The sequence below is a fragment of the Theobroma cacao genome, chromosome 2, assembly GCF_053813885.1.
Source record: "Theobroma cacao isolate CCN51 chromosome 2, ASM5381388v1, whole genome shotgun sequence".
NCBI classification, from domain to species: domain Eukaryota; kingdom Viridiplantae; phylum Streptophyta; class Magnoliopsida; order Malvales; family Malvaceae; genus Theobroma; species Theobroma cacao.
Genome location: NC_142640.1, coordinates 38,580,203 through 38,600,466, shown reverse-complemented (window position 1 = coordinate 38,600,466; position 20,264 = coordinate 38,580,203). Strand labels below are relative to the sequence as shown.

At 32.3% G+C, this 20,264-nt stretch overlaps 1 non-coding gene across 1 annotated transcript; it reads right to left on the bottom strand.

Moving 5' to 3' along the window:
- Window positions 1–2,324: 2,324 nt before the first annotated feature.
- Window positions 2,325–2,431, bottom strand: LOC148764246 (small nucleolar RNA R71). The gene has a single exon (XR_016024910.1). It is a non-coding gene; the product is annotated as a small nucleolar RNA R71 (small nucleolar RNA).
- Window positions 2,432–20,264: the final 17,833 nt, after the last annotated feature.

The following is a 20,264-nucleotide window of genomic DNA, read 5'->3' as shown; positions in this document are numbered from 1 at the left end:
GCCCCGATCACTACTCGTCGGGTACGACTTCTTTGCCTTTTCCGGAAGGCTCTCCTCCTAGACACATTACAAAAATTTACACAATTCATCACATTGATGCTAAATCACTATATAATTAACTTAAATCCTATACTAATGCATGGTATGAAATGCAATAGCCTAAAACGACTTAAATGCGGTATTAACCTATTTTTGGCACTTTGCCCGATAAATTGCTAACGCGCTCCATTTTAGCTCTAAATCATCCCATTCTCTCTCCAACATTTCTAACCATTAAATATCAGCCAATAACCTTCTAAAAACAACAAAATCAGCTCACTCCCTTCCTTGGAAAATTCGGCCAAAAATGGGACATTAACTCGGTAAATTTTCTACTTTGTTTTTCTATCACGTTTAATCGTTTTTCATCATTTCTCTTCATTTTCCTTAGAATAAAATCAATTCATCATCATTGTACAGCATTGAGCATTCAGCCAAGAGTGGGTATTGTGAAAATTTACTGATTTCTTGCCCAATTTAATTTCTAAACACATTTAACTAACTAAAACTATCAATTTAACTAAAAATCAAAACCTAAAAATTTCAATTTCTCTCTCCTAGAATTTCGTCCAGCCCTTGATATCACTTTTTGATCTCTCTCCTCAAGCATGCTAAATGGAAATAAAGGCATAGGAAAGGTAGGAATCAAGCTAAAATCGAAAAATCTTACCGTTAGACGCGTAAACGGTCGAAAACCGCGAATTTCTCTTTGAATTTTCTTGTTTCTCTTTGGTTTTTCTTTTCTTCTTCCTTTCCTCTCTATTTCCTCTGTTTTTCTTCCTTATGGCCGGCCAGCACTCAAAATTTGGGTTTAAATGGCTGACTTTTCATTAAAATAATATTATTTCATTAAAAAATGCCATGTGTCACTTTCCCATTGGCCCATCTTTAAAATTTCATCCATTTGTTTCCAAATTTTCACCATGCACTTGTCTCATATATTCATAGCTTAGATAAAATTCTCAGACTCATCCAAAGTCTCGGTGGAGTAATTTTTGCAATTTACACTTTTACCCCCGTAAAAGTCAAAAATTACATTTTTGCCCCAAAAATTGAAAAATTGCCCATAGACATATTTTTCATCCCTTATACTCATACCATTCTCCAATTTGTCAAATTTGATCAAAATTCTCTCAAAATCTCAAATTTTGTCCATGGGTGGCAAAATTACGATTTTGCCCCTACACTCCAAAAATCACCAGAATTAAACTTTTTCACTTCCTATCATTAAATTATACTCCAAATAGTTAATCTTGGTCAAAAATTTCACTCCATGATCAAATTATTATCTTAGGTGGCAAAATGACGATTTTGCCCTTAAATATCAAAATTTCTAATTTTACCCCAAATGAACCCTCGAACTCCGAACAATCATTTTTAGTCATTCATGGACTATAAAATATTAAATTTCATCCTACAATTCCTATTTGAACTAGTTCGAGGTTAAATAAATTTAAGTGTACCGTTAGGTACAATATCAGGTTTCGTTTATTCTTAGGTGCTTTTCTAGCGTAATAACATGCTACTCAATGCATGTATGTCATGACATGTATTTATAGGGTCGGGTTTTACAGATACTCTACTTGGTACTATATTACTAGTTTGCGATAATGTGCAATTGTGTGAAAATTCAACAATAAGTTTTTGGCACCGTTGCTAGGGATTTTTTTTCCAATTTATTTGCTAAAATTATAATTCCATATATTAGCCTTAATTTAAGTTTTGTTTCTTTGTTTTGCAGGTTCGTTTCGTCGTTGTATGAAAAGAGTAAAAAGTTTGGAGATTGTACCTTATGATCTGGAAATTAAGAGAGCTTTTTGGAAACTTCGACGAGAAAGTCAACAAGGTTTTGCTCAAACAAATACAATGGTTGATCAATAAGATGAATAATAAATCTAAGAGCGAGGAGTAGCTGAATATCGTTGCTTAAGGGATTATGCTATCCCATTGGTGCAAGGGATTCCATTAAGCATTTCAAGACGACTATTCAAGCCAACAATTTTGAGATCAAGCCTGCAATCATCACCATGATTCAAACTTCAATCCAATTTAGGGGTCTACCAAATGATGATCTAAATGCCCATATTTTAAATTTCTTGAAGACATGTGATACCTTCAAACACAATGGTGTCACAAATGATACAATTCATTTAAGGCTTTTCCTCTTTTCATTGAGAGGTAAAGCTAAAGCAAGGTTGAATGAACTCCCCATTAGATCCATAACAACGTGGGATGATCTTGCTCAAACGTTCCTTGCTAACTTCTTTCCTTCGGCCATGATAGCGAAAATGAGGAATGATATCACATCATTCATGCAACTAAATTCTAAATCATTGTACGAGGCTTGGGAAATATACAAAGATTTACTTCAGTGTTGTCCTCATCATGGTCTTCCAAAGTGGCTATAGGTGCAGACATTCTATAATGGCTTGAGTGGTCATGTTTGAACCACCATTAATGTCATTGTAGGAGAAGCCTTAATGGCTAAATCAATTGATGAGGCATACGATTTGTTGGAAGAGATGGCTGTAAACAACTAGCAATGGCCAATCGAGAGATCAATGCATATGAGAGTAACTAGAGTTCATGATGTAGATGCCATTTCGGCATTATCAGCTCAGGTAGCAGTTTTAACTAAGACACTTGAATCTTTTGGTACTAACTCTATTAAAAGTCTTTTTGTAGCTTGTGAGTATGTGGATATGAGCATGCAAGTAAACAGTGTCCGAGTATGACCAAAACAATGCAATTTGTGGAAAACAAACAACAGAATAACCCTTACTCCAACACTTACAACCCAAGGTGCATGAACCATCCAAACTTTTTTTGGATCAATAATCAAAGATCATCCTTATCTTCAAGGCCGAATGCACTTTTAGGATTTGAACAACAAGAAAAAGCATTTATCCCAGATAAGAAGCCAGTTATAGAGGATTTGCTAAGGCAATACATGACACAAAATGATAGCATCATCCAAAGTAAAGTAGCTCTCATTTAGAGTTAAGCAGCATCACTTCGAAAGCTCGAGACTTTGGTTGGTCAACTTGCTAATTTATTAACCAACAGAGCATAAAGGACTTTACCTAGTGATATGGAGGTGAATCCTAGGAGAGAAAGTAAGGAATAGGTTATGGCAATCATCTCAAAAAGCGAAAAAAAGGTTGAAAGTGGTGTTAAGCAAGTTAAACTTCAAGATAAGCCTGTTGAACATGAAACAGTGATTAAGACAATTGACAAGCAAATCCAAGAGAAGGAAGAAAAGGCAACCCTACCTCTACTACTTTTTTCTCAATGCTTTCAGAAACAAAAGCTTGATAAGCACTTCCAAAAGTTTCTCAAGGTGTTCAAAAAGCTTCACATAAACATTTCTTTCGCAGAAGCTTTAGAGCAAATGCTATCATATGTGAATTTTCTGAAGGACATATTGACAAAGAAGAGGAAATTGGAGGATTTTGAGACTATTACACACACTGAAGAGTGCTATGCAATAATCTAGAACAAGCTTCCACCAAAGCTTAAGGACTTAGGGAGTTTTTCTATCCTTTGCTCAATTGGTAATTTTAATTTTTCAAAAGCTTTGTGTGATTTGGGTGTTGGTGTCTCAATTATGCCTTTGTCTTTTGCTAGGAAACTTGGACTAACAAAGATTTAACCTACTACAATCACTTTACAACTAACAAACAGAACAATAAAGCACCCCTTTGGGATTATGGACGATGTCTTGCTTAAAATGGGGAAACTGTACATTAATGGACTTTCTTGTACTTAAGATGAAGGAAGATCAAGAGGTTTCGATCATACTAGGACATCCATTCTTGGCCTTTGCAAGTGCACTCATCGATGTAAAGGAAGGCAAAATATCTTTTAGAGTTGGTGAGGTGGTAGTAAAATTTACTATTTTTAATGCAACAAAATACCCTTCCTCCACATCTCATTGCTATAGAGTAGACTTAGCCAATAAAGGTAAAGGTAATCCTACTCCACCACCTACAAGTAAGCCATCACTAACTGTTGAGTCAAGGCCACCACCAACACATCTCAAAACTAAGCAGTGTTATGATGAGCATAATCCACCACCTTCTAGTGATCTTGATTTTGAGGTTGGGCATCAAGTAGTTCTCTCTAGTTCACACATCTATCTTTTACCATGGCAACTTTAGCCATATTGATGGAAAATTTTAAAAGTGGTAAAAGTGTTGTCTTATGGCTATATTGAGATTTTTAGTACGCTTGCACGAGCATTCAATATAACGTAAGTGAAAAAAGGGGTATCATAGTCAAGCTAGTTACTATAAAAAAATGATTCTTGGGAGGCAACCGAAGCTATATCCTCTTAGATTTAGTTATTATTTTGTAGTTTTTGCTTTTTTGTTTAAATAAATAGTTATAACTATAATACCCCGTGCTTTGATATGGTGACTAATAAAAACTTACTAGATGCCAATTGAGGTTAATTATGATGTTTAGAAATGATGAAAGATGAAAGGAATAGTTTGGGATAAAATATTTCGCACACGAGGAAATAATAATAAAATAATGATATTTTTATCTGAGAAGAATTTGTGAGATAAAAAAAAGTGATTCAGAAGTCAATTGAGGCCTAATAAGGTATTTTGGGTACCAAAGGGACAAAAGGAGACAAGAGAAAATTTTAGAATAAAATAATATTTTATTAATAAGATATTATTAAAATATTAATATTTTATTCATTGTCAAAATTTTTCATGAAGAAGGAGTATATGGTCAATCTAAGTGGGGGAGAAGAAGAATGAGAGAATTTTGGAGAAAAATGACGTTAATGGGGTCACGTGTCTTTATTAAGTAAAGATAGCGCGGGTAAATAAATATTTTAAATATTATGGGGACATTGCGTTGGAGTACGAACTTCATACTTTGTTTGTACATGTGTAAAAGAAGGTAATAGAAGAAAATTGGAGTTAAATGAATGTTGGGAGAACTAAATTAAAATGGAAGGAAATAAAAAAGGTAAAACGATCATTTTGCATCTCGAGTTAAAATTTTTAAGTTTTCATGAACCCGAGCATTTCTAGACCTTTATGGACCTTGTCTCAGTGTCCAAGAAGTAAAAAGATTGTATAAAGGCAATGGAAAAACAAAATGACATAGTTAAGGGCATTTTGGTAATTTTGCTAGAAATGGATAAACTTAAGCCATAAAAATCTAACTTTCTAGGATGTTCTTCAAATTTCCAGCACTTCTTCTTCTTTTCCTTCCTCTCCCACGTTCTCTCACCCCCTCATGGAAGCTTGCCTTGAATTTCCATATATTTCCTTGAATTAACCCCGATTTTTCATGTTTTTATGTACCCTTTCACAGAGTTATTTGTGCTCTTCTATTTTTTCACCATAAAACCCTCAAAAACCTTTCCTTATTACACTCTCTCACTAGTTGGACGTTCTAGAGAGAGAAAGTGAGATTTTCATGATAGTTTGAAAGATTTTGGAAAAGAAATTCAATTGTAAAGCTATCAAGGTGAGTAGTGAAATAGAGTTGATTTCTTTTAATTGTTGAGAATTGCTAGTGGCTAGATCGGTGAATGTTTTGTAGTTGAGGTGGGTTATTCATTGTAGTGTGACTAGAATAGTGAAAATATATTATCACTTAATGGTAGATGGAAGCTAGTTAAAAATAACTAGCAGAACATGATTTAGTGGGTAGCTTTTAGAACTATAATTATGAAAATCGGGTTGGTTGTGATGTTGTTGTGATGATAGGTCCCAACAAGGCCCCACAGTTCCATTTGGACCATTAGTGGAGGTTGGATTCGAGTAAAGATTCAACAAATATCGGTGAGTGAACTTGCATTAAAATGTTTTGGGTAGATGTACATACATTTGAGCGAACCACTTGAACTGTTTAAATTATCTTTTCTTCAAAATGCATGGGAACAAGCCTTTAGTGAAATGTTTTTGTGATGTGAAACATGATTGTGATGAATCTATGTACTTTTATATGACGCTGATATGTATATAAAGATATATGATATATATATTGTTAAGTAATTTTGTATAATTGATGTAATCGTGTATGTGTGGAGTGGGCAGTGCACATGCCGATTGAGTGACAATGTTGGTATCAGAGCAAAGGGTTTAACCCGATCCTTGAGAACTCTCGCATGTGAACAGTGGCGAAGCGTGACTTTCCACCCAAGGGCTTATAGAGAGGGCTGTCCCCTACGAGTGCTTTGATACGTACTGTTTATTGCCACCATTAAAGAAGGAAAGGGCTACTTGTAGTGAGGGTTGTCCCCTACGAGTGGAGCCGTCGCTGAAGGAGGAAAGGGCTACTTGTAGAGAGGGTCGTCCCCTATGAGTGGAGCCCAACCGTGCATGTGCGGAGTGGACAGTGCACATGCCGATAATGATGCTGTCATGATATTTATAACCGTGCATGTGCGGAGTGGGTAGTGCACATATCGATAATGATGCTATCATGATATTTATAATTGTGCATGTGCGGAGTGAGCAGTGCACATGCCGGTAATGGTGCACATCAGCTGGGTGAGGTGATGGTGGTGTAAGTGCTTATATATATACATATTTACTATATAGAGATGTTTGAATTTAAAATGTGATTGCATTGACAGTTGAAAACTTGAGTATTGTCAATGTGTTCAATTTAATGTGCAATGTGGCATGAGTGGATTTTTTTTCAATGGCAGTGAAAGCCCTTTAGATTTTTATTTGGCCAAAATTTTATTGCAGCGAGAATGCCTTTTCACTGCGGTGAGAGTCAATCTATTATGCTTGACTTGCTTGAAATCTACTAAAGTTTTCACTTCTCAACTTCCTTGTTGTTCATGAGTCTTTTTTCATCAAGTAACTAAATGACCAAGGGTTTGAATGAGGGGTTTTTAAATAAAGATAAATTAAATTGCATTGTTTTGAACTTAAGTGCATCATGCTTTCTAAACTTTCCTTAACGTTGCTTGTTCCCTTCCTATGTTCACTCACTAAGTTTGTACTCACGTTTTTAAAATTCATGTTTTAGGTTTTTCTGAGTCAAAGGTGATTGGACCCTAGTACTAGGTGCTTCTCCCTATCCATTGCTCGGTAGGTTTACCGTGACATTAAATGTTAGCAACCATGCTCAGAGTCACTCTGTTGACGGTTAAGTTTTAATTACATGTATATGACTACTTGTTGTGGAATGCTGAGATTTACTGGTCAAATTATATGTATGTATATAATGGTTGATGATGCCATTATGAATACATGACTGGGTTTTATGAATTGTTTTCAAAGGAATTGTAATTGAGCATTATGAATTTCGGATTCTAAAGGAATATGGATTAGCGTATAAGATCATGTAAGTAGGCTTGCTTGGGCTTGGTGGGCTGAGCCCATTGGTCCCTTGCTCTGGTCATGGCTCGGAAATTGGGCTGTGATATTAACCTCTCCCTAGCTTGTTCTGTTGAGTATGCAAGTTTGGAAAGCATGAAGATGAGGAGAAAGAAAATTGGAACTTTCAATCCACTACCACCATTGATAGGGGAGTTTATTTTCCTTATTTTTTTTTAGCTTTTCACATTGAGGACAATGTGCAATTTAAGTTTGGGGAAGGTTTTATTGTTATTAGTTTTTGTGATGTTTTTAGGTTAGTTTATTTTCGTTAATTTTTTTTTATTTTATGCATATTTTAAGATTTTAAGCTAGAATTTGTTGTGCCAATTTCTTTTAATTTACCTATCTAATGATCAGACTCTAGTTATATTCTATCATGATTCTTTGAAACATGTGAATATTGTTGGAGTGTTATATAAGTTTTTATGCTAAGCTTCATTGTTAAGATGAAATTTCTACATTTTGAGCACTATGTCTTTTGCTTAAATTCATTGTATTTATTTAGAGAAGGTTTATGTGAATGTGAATTTTTGAATTATGTATTGAGTTCTAGAATTTGTTTGATTCTCTCTCAAGGAGAAATTCTAGGCTATACATAGTTAAGGAAATAATTTAGGCCATCTTTTGATCGATTAAGCCGTTTTAAGCCTACTCTTACATAATTTATCCTTAATTTCTCCATTTGAGCCTAATGAAACCTTTTCTTTGTTTGAACACTTAATTTTTAGCCTAGTATATTAATATTTTCAGCAATTTTTGCATCTCGCATTCCTAAGTGCATAAGTCAATTTAGAATGTGTTATGAACTACATAGTGAAAAAGGTAATAAAGATGAAAAATGATGAAAAGTTCAAAAATATGATTGTATTCATCTCATTACCAATAAAAAAAATTAAGTTTGAGGTGTAGAATTGAGAAAAAGAACAAGGGTGAGAAAAAGAAAAAGATGGAAGTGTTTAACAAAAGAAAATTTTTGATGAAAAACGAGTATATTAGGGGAAGGAAAATAAAGCTTGAAATAGGTCCTAGAATGACTATGTGCTTAGGGTGATTTCAACTACATTATCCCATATCCAACCTTAACCATAGCCATACATTACAAGATAATTAAAGTATAAATTGATCTTTAACTTAGTATTAGACTACATTAATGGAGAGAGAGATGAAAATCAAACTTATGAAATTTTATTACTAAATTTGAATTTTGCATGAATATAAACTTATCTGGATTGTACAATGTTCTAAGTGACAAGATTACAACTCACACTAAAATCCACTTAACGATAAGCTTGCATTGGAATTGAAACATGAACTTCAATAATATTTGTGTGTTGTTTAGAGTTGAGAATATGGATTTTATTACCTTTCTAGTTGTGTTTGAACATCATTATTGTATAACTTCTTAATCCATGCCTTTGCATTTGTTGTTGATATTTGTCACAACAATTATCCATTTCATAATCCTGCTGGAGTCCAGTATATTCATTTTGTAATGCAATTTTACAACTATTGTCATTAGAAAACATGTGGCAACAATAATGATTGATGTTGAGATTATGACAAAAACTTCTTGCATGGATTTCGTTATGCAAGAAGGTGAAAACCATGAAAATATAGATGACAAAAAAGCCCAAGTCATTAACAAATCCTGTCATCCAAAGCAACCTAAAAATGCCTTTATTTTTAACTAGTAAGATGTTTACATATGTTGATTTTTATTTTATTTGACATAATTTTAAGTATTAATGTACATTAAATTGTGAAATTTATTATGTATTGATGTTTATGTTGAGGATTAAATTTATTTTACATTAATTTTTTTCTTGACGGTGAATCCATTTGTGGTGAAAGCGAAAAGGCTAAAAAGATGAGATTGACAAATAAGGTGTATTAATATGCCCATTTTAAATTATAATTTTAATATAATTACAAATACGAATGACATGATTATGAATAATTGTTTTATTTTAATGATCCCTTAATAGGTTAAAGGAGATATTGAAAAAACTTTTGCATCTTTTCTTGATGAGAGGAAGTTAGTTTTTAATAATTTAGCAATAGTAGATCGTTTGTGATATCTAGAGGAAATAAAAAAAATTCAATGTAGAGGTTAATAAGGTAAATGTTTTGTTGATTATTTTATTATAATTTAAATATTTAAATACTATTTATATTTGAAGTGATATATATTTTTAATAATTTGCTTAATTTATAGTCATGTTTAAAAAAAGTTATTGTTTTCCTATCTATTTTTTTAATGAATTCGTTTTTACTCGATTGTTTAATTTTTATAAATTTTATTAAAGATTGATAAATTATAAATTTAATAATGTTGGTCGAAAAGGTAAATGGTGATTGCTACAATACATTTTGTTTATTATGGACACCAATTCTATTATTTTATAACTTTTAATGAAATGTAAGATTGTTGGGATACACGTTGTAGCCTTCTTCGGTTATACAAGTTATTGCAAACTATTGGTTTTGAATCTCATGATTCAATTCATAGTATGCGACTTGGAGTCTTGATCCATCTACAAGAGCATAAACTAAAATGGAACCTTTGTTTGTGGTTGATTGAAATGATGGACTTAAACAAACGATGTTTGAAGTTATATGATTATGAGATTCCATTGATATCTGAGATGGTGTTAATCATTATTGGTTTGCCTATTAAGAAGACCCCTTTTACTTTTTGTGGAAGATGATTGTAAAATTACAAGTTTGCTTAAGCAATTTAACATTCTTAATAATGGATTCCTAAAATTAAGTAATTTAGAAAAGGAATTGCCATTGTTACATAGAGATTTAAATAAGTTCAAGGCTAAATTTTTTTTATATGCAGTAGGTTTACTCTGCCCATCAGCATATACCTATACAGAAAAAACAATAAAAATCTTTCCTACACCATATAAGACGCAATAAAACTATGAACTTGGCAAATCTTGTGTGTGAAATAATGTTATCGAGGATATCAAATTTTCGTAATAAGATCACGAAGAAAGATGGAAAAAAAAACATGGTTGAGTGGATTTGTTTTGATTTTTTAGGTTAGGTGCTTAAATATTTTTTTATCTTCTTATGATATTGTATTATTAGTGTAAACCTTATTTTGGATAATGTTTTTTGTCCTTTTATGATATTTGTACAGATAGTTTTTTTGAATCATATATCCGGTGCACGATTCGATAGTACATATGGTCAATCTTGTTTCCCTCAAATTGTTGCATGGAACCAAGAAAATATTGCTGGATGGTTGACCCTTATCAAAGACTTTAAAAATCAAAAAATGTTCAGGTGATGTGATTAATCTTTTTTTTAATGATAAAATATATAATTATTTGGTGTAAATATTCTCTCATTTTGAGATATACATAATATATATTGGTTGAATTTGTAAGCATATATCATCACACCAAATATGGACATGAAGTCAAAGGGAAAGTTGTCATTTGATGCTCATTTATCCTCTCAAAACAAAGTATGTATTTATACTTTAATTTGCATTATTATAGTTGTCATTTACTATAGTTAAAATTTTATATTCCATTTTTGTAGGATATATGCGAATGTGTTGATAACAAAGAGGAATTAAAGAGTGAAATTAAGAGTTTGAAGTGTAAAATTGAAAAGTTGAAGGAATTACTGGAGTATGATAAAAACAATCAAAAGCTGAAAAAAAAAGAAACAACAAGAGTATGAGAGCTTCAAGTGTGAAATTGAAAAGTTAAAGAAATTATTGGATTATGATAAAAATAATCAAAAGTTAAAAGAAAAAGAGAAACAATGGGAGTATGAGAGTTTGAAGTGTGAAATAGAAAAGTTGAAGAGATTATTGCAGCATGATAAAAATAAAGCTAAAAGAAGAAGAGAGAGTTTGAAGTGTGAAATTGAAAGGTTGAAAGGATTATTATAGTATGATAAAAATAATCAAAAGCTGAAAGTAAAAAAGAAACAAATGGAGTATGAGGTTATCGTTGGCATAAAAAATGATATAGTGACAATAAAGGTTGCTATTGAAGCTATTCGATATAAAGAGCTATGTGTGCCTAAATTTGTTTGCACTGCATCACATCGTTGTAATCCAACGAGAGATGATCATGCAAGAGACGAACCCTTATGCAAGGAAGATGGTTCAAATGATGGTCAATCCCATGCTCTAACAGCCAATGAAAGAGGATATAATATTATGTTATTTTGTGGTAACCTAGGAAACTATAATTGTATCTAGGATTATCCTAATGAATCGCTTAAACGAGTTCCCAAAGGAGTTGACTTCCTATCATTCACCAATAGTAAACGACAAATGTTTTTCATCTTTAGAACGTATTATGAAGGAAAATATGTCAACCCCAAACGCTCCTATGAAAGACAAAGTAAAGAGATACATAGTAAGAAAGGAAAATACAAAGGTATGAATATGAATTACTAATAAATATCTATTTCAGTTGAATGATAGGCATGAATTATTTACTAACAAATTGTTATGCAAAGAATATTTGTTTTTAAATAGCTTATTCAGTATTATCTATAGTGTACTGATAATTTTTACAGGCCTTAAAGAACATGGAAATAGTTTCTATTCATTCCGGTGAAAGTGAAAGAATATCTATTGGATGTGTCATCCTCTGCTCTACATTGGTGAATAAAGAGCATTTGACGCATCAAATCCTTAAGGTGAAGGAGAAAATGCATAAAAATACAATTAAGAAGTCTTTATTGAGATTATTTTATTTATTTTATTTTGTTGATTTTTTTGTATACTATTTAATTCTTTAATGAAATTTATATTATTATAAAGATTCATTCAGGAAGTCCAAGTGTTTCAACACCTTATAAACTACCTGATGATATAAATGATATTTGCAAATATGTATGGAATAATTCGTCAAACAGATAGTTTTAATAGTTTTTTCATCTTTTCCTTTTTTTTTTAAAATAAAATTTGTTGATTAATTATTTCTTAATGTAGTGAGGAGAAAATTATGGATTTCGTTGGTATGTATGCAACTAGGACTAAGATGATGACATTGGAACCAAGGAAGTGGCTTGATGATACAGTAAGTTAAATTATTCATCATGGCTTAATTTAATATATATGTGTGTGTGTGTGTATGTTTGCAGTTTTTCCCACTTTTGTTTACCCAAATAAAATTGGTTGAAGGTAATTAAATATGGTGGGTTATGCGTGCATGCTAAATGCTAAGGAAGAATCAAACCCTTGGACAAGATGGTATTGCCATGCTTTGTTTAGGTGAGATATCAGTAGTATTTATATTTTTATCAAATATATTATAATTTGTGTAATTGGTTTAAATGCGTAATTTAATGAATTATGTATGTTAACAATATGAATGATGATTTTTTTATTGAAGTAGGATTGTATCTTGTGTAATTCAACAACTGACTTTAAACATTTAAACAAACAAGGTCTCAAACCATATATGAGTTCCCTACAAAATTGTGACATGTTAATATAAATTTATTCAACATTTATTTTTACGTTATAAATTGTCATTGATTTAAGTTTATTGTAGTATCATGATAAATATTTAATAAAAATAGTTTAAATTGATGTAATTATTATTCATTAATTTGAATTTTATGTTGTGTATTGCTCAGATCTTTATGTCGATGAATGATAGTAATATGTATTGGTATTTATGTGTGTTAAACTTAAAAGAGAAGATTGTTAAAATGTTTGACTCTTTATTGTTATCCAATGATGAAACCGAAAGATTGAATGAAGTAAAAAACGTGGGAAACTATGATTTGAACAAAATGTTTTAATTTACATGATTAAAGTATATAAACTGTAGTATTTTTATGCAGGTTGCATATTTTGAAAATCTTTTCAATGGAACTTTATTTGCCATCCAAAAAACTTGTAAGAAAATTGTTGTTCCTAATGATGTTCCACGAGAGTTAAATAAGTGCCAAATAAAATATTTGATTTCATTAAATTATAAAAACAATTTATTGAAACATAAATTTTAATATAATCGTCAAATTATATTAATTTTTGCAGCTATGATTGTGGCATGTATTTATGTAAATTTATGCAAACTGTGCACCTTAATGCCTACCATGAAGTGGTACATCTCTTACCTTTCATTTCATATTACATTGCTTCATTTTTTTTAATTACTCAATAAATATTATTTTTATAAATTTGCTTTTGCAATGTGTAGAGGATTTTGATTGATCTGTTTTGTTGATTTATCTTGTCAATCACCTTAATAACAAAAGTCGTATAGTTATGATGAATGTTATTCATATTGGTTTGCGTAATAAAATCATTGCTTATGATACAACGAGAAAATATGAAAGAAAATTAAAAAAAGGCCTTTAAATTTATGTTTCGTTTATTAAAATGTGAATCGTTCATCAATAACAATTTCTTTTTTATTATTTGGCTTTTTTTTTTCTGAAAAATAGAGCAATCTCCAACTTAAATATACCAAAGTACAAGCTAAAGGATTTTTGTATTAGAAAATGTCATTGATTTAAGTTGCTCTGAAGCATTATCCATTTGTTTGTTATTTACTTACATGGGAAAACTTTAGTATTTTGAAATCTTTTACTAATTGCCCATATGTCTAGATGGCATTGATTACGGCCATAGGCTATTTGTGCTAACTACAAATAAATGTTTCATCTTCAATGATCCGAGCTCCATGTAAACTCAAAACTAAACATTGCCTATAAGATGTTTTGGCTTTGCCAAGATGCCCAAGTAAAATACTCTAAACAAGAACTTGGCATTTTTTGGCAAATCTACCATACTCCTTGTCTAGCAATCATGTCAAGATCTTATTTTCGGGTTTTTGAAACAAATGATTCAGTTGTTAAACTCCAAGTCAACATATATATTTTTTTCTAAGCCATTCAAATATTTTCATTAAAATCCACAAGTAGGTGCAAAAAGTCAGCCTAAGAGGCCATAAGTATAGCAACTACAAGCCAAAAATGAAAAAGAACAATCTGTTGGAAAGAGAAAAACAAAAAAATGAAGCCATAAGGCAACACCTGCTAGCAAGAGCTTAAAGTAATAAGTAATTCCATAAAAGAGAGCCTAGAGCTATGGCAATGACTTAAGTAATAACACAGCATTTAGCAACACAAAATCACAGCATAGTAACGCAGCATTGACAAAACAGTAAACTTCAGTCCAATCATGTTTAATTGTATTCCAAAAACAAGCATAGTAAAAAATGATACAAAAGTCATCATCAAACTCAATCTCTAATTTTTCTTCATGTTCATCTTCAACAAGACAATGAAGTCTTTATCTCGGGAGAGCAAAGTTCTTCCATTCAGTCATTGATAAAACAAAGTTTATCATACTTGTATACGAAAAATAGATTCAATGAGGCAGAAAACTTTTGTGGTAAAAATCTTGGCCTCATTATCTTTGTCATGCATTATTCTTCTTGTAACAACACATAATAGATAATAAACAAAACAAATATGTAATAATTATCATTATTAGTTTTTTAATATAATATATGTTATCTCATTATACCTTTAATGAATCACCACCAAAAAGTGTTCCCAATTGAGATGGCCATACTTGTTTATTTCTCTTGTCTTCATCAACATCACTATCATCATGAAAGCTAATGGTTGAGTCCAAACTGCAAAGTGTTAATTCTAGTTGTGGACATTTATTCCTTGTGTGACCTTCCATTATGCAAAGACCACACTTCCGTGACTCTGTTTTCCCTTCAGCTTTAGGTCCAACTTTGCTTGTAACTTTCACTCTAGTAGGATCATGCACATGTTCTATCAAATTTGAAATTCCATATGTATCAAATTTGCACATCTCTTCATATTGCCTTGCTAAACTAGCTATTTCTCTCCTTGCTTTGTTAAATGTCTTGATGAATTGAGAAGTGACATGATATAACCTATTATAATGAAAGCTTAAAGAAGCATACCATAGCATTGTTTGGTATTTAGGATCAACATTTTCATCCACAATTGTACGTGCATCATCTTTGGCATTTTTTGCTCTTCTTTTCATTATGAAACTCAAAGGGATTCTTTTTAATTGCTCTAAAATCATCACATGAATGATATGTGCACATGATATACCATTTGTTTCAAATTTAAGGCACAAGCATTTTATATTTTCATCATCTACATGAAACTTTACACTTATTCGCTCAGAAAGATCTCTATATTTTATCAAATGGTACTCCCGTATAGATGGCCCATTATCAATGTGACATTCATGAAAATATAATTCTTATAGACGTACCTTATCTATAAACGTTTTGAATGTTCTTCTTGTATAAACATTTGCAGCATGCTTTTCAATATCCTTAAAAATTTGGCTTGAAATTGGCTCTATATGGATGGATATGTAATCTTCACCAATCTCGTTGTTCTAAATATTTTTAGTTCCATCTTCAATTACTCAAACAAACTCCAATAACGTTTTTCTCTCGTTTACAATAAAAGCTATAAAGAATTCAAACCAACGTCTAACGTGATGTACTTGTAATTGTTCCAAAAAAATGACCACTCAATTATGATTGGGCCCACATATTTTTCTTTTTATACATTTCATCTATCCATTGATGTCATTGTAACGCAAATTTATTTACCATCTATTTCCATTCTCCTTCAAACTTATCAATCAGCCACCAAGATTTCATGCAAGCTTTGAAATTTTGAGCAAATCCAAGTTATGGGATGTTTGCTAGGGCATTACGAGCAAGATGCCAAGAGCATAGCTTGTGTCGAACTCTAGGGAACACCATTTCAATGCCTTTTCCATAGCTAGATCCCTATTAGTAACCACAGATATTGGCTTTTTGCTCATCATACATTCTAAAATTGTGGTCAAAGCCTAAATATAGCTTTCAAAATCTGTTGGTGGGAAGGGGGGGTTTTTATACGGTATTCAAGAGTAGGCAAAATTGGCTTCAAGGCAAGCTTTTCAAATAGACGTCTATCTTTAAGACTTATTTCACCCCCACCACTCAGTATGCAAAGGGGAATAATGCGAATAGTCTCAAAGATACAATGAAGCCGACGTCTAACTTTTGTATTGCACTTACGAAGTAGACCATTAGATACATCCGAGGGTTTGCAAAGTTGTTTGGCCTTAGAATCGACTTTCTGCAACTAGTAGATAATAAGGAATTCAGAATATCTTGAAGATGGTGGGAACTTTAGTGTTTCTTTTTGTGTGTTCTGGTATGTCTAAAATGGTTGGCACCAAGCCCTTTTTATAGGCTTCCAAGTGTCTCTTCTTCAAGGACACAACCCTTTCATAAAGACACCTCTTTGTCTAGAAAGCATCTTTATGATTTTTGCCAACACAACTTTTAGATATAGTTATTGATTCAATAGTCATCTTATGAATAGATAACTATTCATCCCACAAATTATAACCTTTGAGTTATATCTTGAAACAACAACTATTCACTTTAACTTTTGAGCAATGGTGTCTTTTCAAACATGTCTCTTAACTTTTGGATATGATTTTTCAAGAGACATAACCATTCACATGAAAACATGTCTATATCTAATAGACACATTATGTTACTTTTGGTAACATAACTTTTGAGCTAATGATAGCTTTTCCATCATGTGAAATAATCTTTAATTTTGAAAATGCACCAACAATCCCCCCACCATTTTCAAAATTCCAAATACCAACAACTTTGGGAAACTTGTGCATAAATGAAGGTATCCCCCAGATTCGAACCTTCACTTAATGAGTGTGGTTGGTTCTAGTCTGAATTGAGTGGTTGACCAAGCATTGAACCATCGATTCTTCATTGACTAGTCGAGCCACTAAACACACACAAGCCTCTTTGCTCACATTGTATCTAGTTTTGCCAACATGTTTATGGCCATGTGTTTTGCATCCATTCATGAGTGTTGTTAGAGTCAAGCCTTTAACTCCTAGAAGTGGCCGCACTTCCACTCATATAAGTAGCGCCCATCAAAAGTACCTTATAATTGTAGTACTTCAACATATACATGTTATGGGTCTATTAAAAACTTTTCGTTCAGCCTTACCTTACACCTTATGGGAACCAAGCACTATACACCTTAGGATGGAAAATATAATTTAGTGCTTGCAACCACCATGTGGTAGAATGGTCAGTACCCGAGACTTGTAGGTCAGTCGCAAGCGTCGAGGTGAACTCCCACCATTGACGAATTAATTAATAGGCTTGAGACCCATCCCCCTTGAGGTCTTTATAACCAGGTCCTTTTTCAGACCTTTGGTAAATGGATCCGCTAAATTTTCACCAAACCTCACATAACTTATAGTGACTATACCGTCAGTAATCCTTTGCCTTACAATGCTATGTCGAAGTCCAAAATTGTCAAGCTCTACTCTATTTTATACTTGTCATGTCATTCATGTGCTTGATAGAATGTTTGCAAAAGTGAATGTATCGAAAAAATCGTTAAAAGTTGGTATTGTACCTAGTGATACAATTAAGTTGATTAAAGCCTCGAACGAGGCCAAATAAAGATTTTACGATTTATTTGAGAGTTATTGAATCTTATAATGTCTTAATATTATGATTCAGAATTCGAGGATTGATTTGGAGTTAATTTGGGAATTTTCATAACATAAGGGCAAAATGGTCATTTTGCCACCCAAGGGTAAAAATTGGAATGTTGGATGATATTTTGACTAAATTTGATTAATTAGAGCATTATTTGAATTTGAGAAGTGAAAATTTTCAATTTTGACATTTTTTTGAACATAGGGGCAAAACGGTCATTTTGAGTGTCCATGAGGACGAAATTGGAAAATTTGGAATTTTACACCACCATGACACTTGTCAAACCCATGAATTTCACCCATTATTTTTTTAAGTGAGAGATTATATGTGGTGGGAATGAGATGCTTAATTATTAAGTTTTAAACATGGACCAATTAAAAGGTGACAAGTGTCAAGCTTTAATATTATTTTAATTGAATATATAAAGTCACTTAAAACCCTCACATTCACACTCTTATGGCCGGTCAAGCAAGGGAACAAAGAGAAAAAGAGAAGAACAAACCCTAGGAAGGAAACATCCAAGAGAAATTGTTGGATTTCAAGGAATCAAGTAAGTAAAGGTAAGATTTTTTTTATTTTAGCTTGTGATCTACCTTTCCCATGCATTCTTTTTCATTCTCCATGGCTGAAATTCAAGTTTTCAAGAGGGAACCTTTGCTAGCCAAACCTAGAGAGAGAAGTTTTAGTGATGAATTTTGGTAGATTTCATAATATCCTAGTGTTTTTAGTCATTTTGTGATGTTTGGAAGGAAAAACAAGCAAGAAAATCACATGTTCTTCAACCACCCTCATTTGGCCGAATTTTCTATAGGGCATGTTGATGATGAATTTGGTTGTAATTCATGTTATTTAACTAGGAATTGATGAATTATGATGTTGGATATCGAAATCGGAATGAATTTCGATTACGGTGAATTAAGTCATAATTAAGCTCATTGAGGTACTTTGGTGTATTTGGAATATTGGAAGTGTAATGAAGATATTTGGAGTTGAATTGGATGTTTTGGCTAATTAAACAAGGTATAGTACAAGGTAGGTCGAATGCCAATTCAGTCGGATCATAATTGAACCCACGTAAAACACCGTCTTTAAGTGATTATTTAGACAATTCTCATTTAATGTCATGCATTCATATAGAGCCTGAAATAGTTTTATAACAGTTTGGAACAAATATATTCAATTATGTGTCGTGTATTATGTATAGGTGGTGAGCCCTCTGATAAGGGTAAAGATATTGTGCCTGAGGACCAAGAATAGGAGTATTCCAAACTCCTGCTATTATGAGTAATCATATGTTCATCTTAATTATCTAAAGTGGTTTATATTGGTTTTAAGATTTTAAAGAATAAGGCACTTAATTTGCAAATTATTATGTTTTACATTTTAAATGTTGGTTAAATGAATGAGATTTATAAATTATTCTGAAACTAAATGTTGATTTTCGAAACAAAGTAAGTGGAGGCTATATATTCGTATTATATATATATACATGATTTGAATTGATGGCTTATGAAATTGTGGTAGCATGAACGGCTGGAATTGTGGTTTTGTGAATTATATAAATTGCTTTGTCTTACATTGAAAGGTTGGATAGTACTATATTAGCCATGTTATGCTGTCAAAATTTTATTGATTTGGTGGGTTATGTATTTCGCTTACTGCAGTGGGCGAGTTTCCGTGGACCAGCCTATTAGAGGGGCACGGTAAACCCCGTTATATTTACCTTAGTACGAGAGGCGCGGAAGGTATCTCTTAAGGTAAAGTTTAGAGTTCACTTCACGCCGAACCACCACGTGAGGATGAAACTCAGCCAACGCCAAGGAACGACTATGTTTTTAACGTGAAAACATGTTTTATGTGTATATGTCTTTTTAACATCCTTGACGGACTCGGTTGGATGCACGAGCCAAGGTGTCCTCGAGTATGAGTTTTGGCGCAAGTCAAGTTTTTAAGAGAATCATAAGCCTTGTTGATTATTTTGATGATATGTAATTGTTTTATATGAATTGAAATGAGTTTTGGAATGTTATGAATTATATTATGATGGGATGATTTAACTATCTTCATTTACTCAGCTTGAGATGTTGTAGATGAACTTTGCTTACTCACTGGGTTTATAAAAACTCACCCCTTCTTTTTACCCATTTCAGGCTCAGGACAGTCTTTAGACAGTCGATTTTGTCGAGGGTTGGTTTTGAATTGCATCCTTAGAACTCGAAGGTCTACAGTCTTGTATATTTTCGGTTATTTTGGGGGCCCACATGTCATTGTAGAATATTTTGTATACCTGGCTGCGTGTGCCACTGTATGTATGAATTTA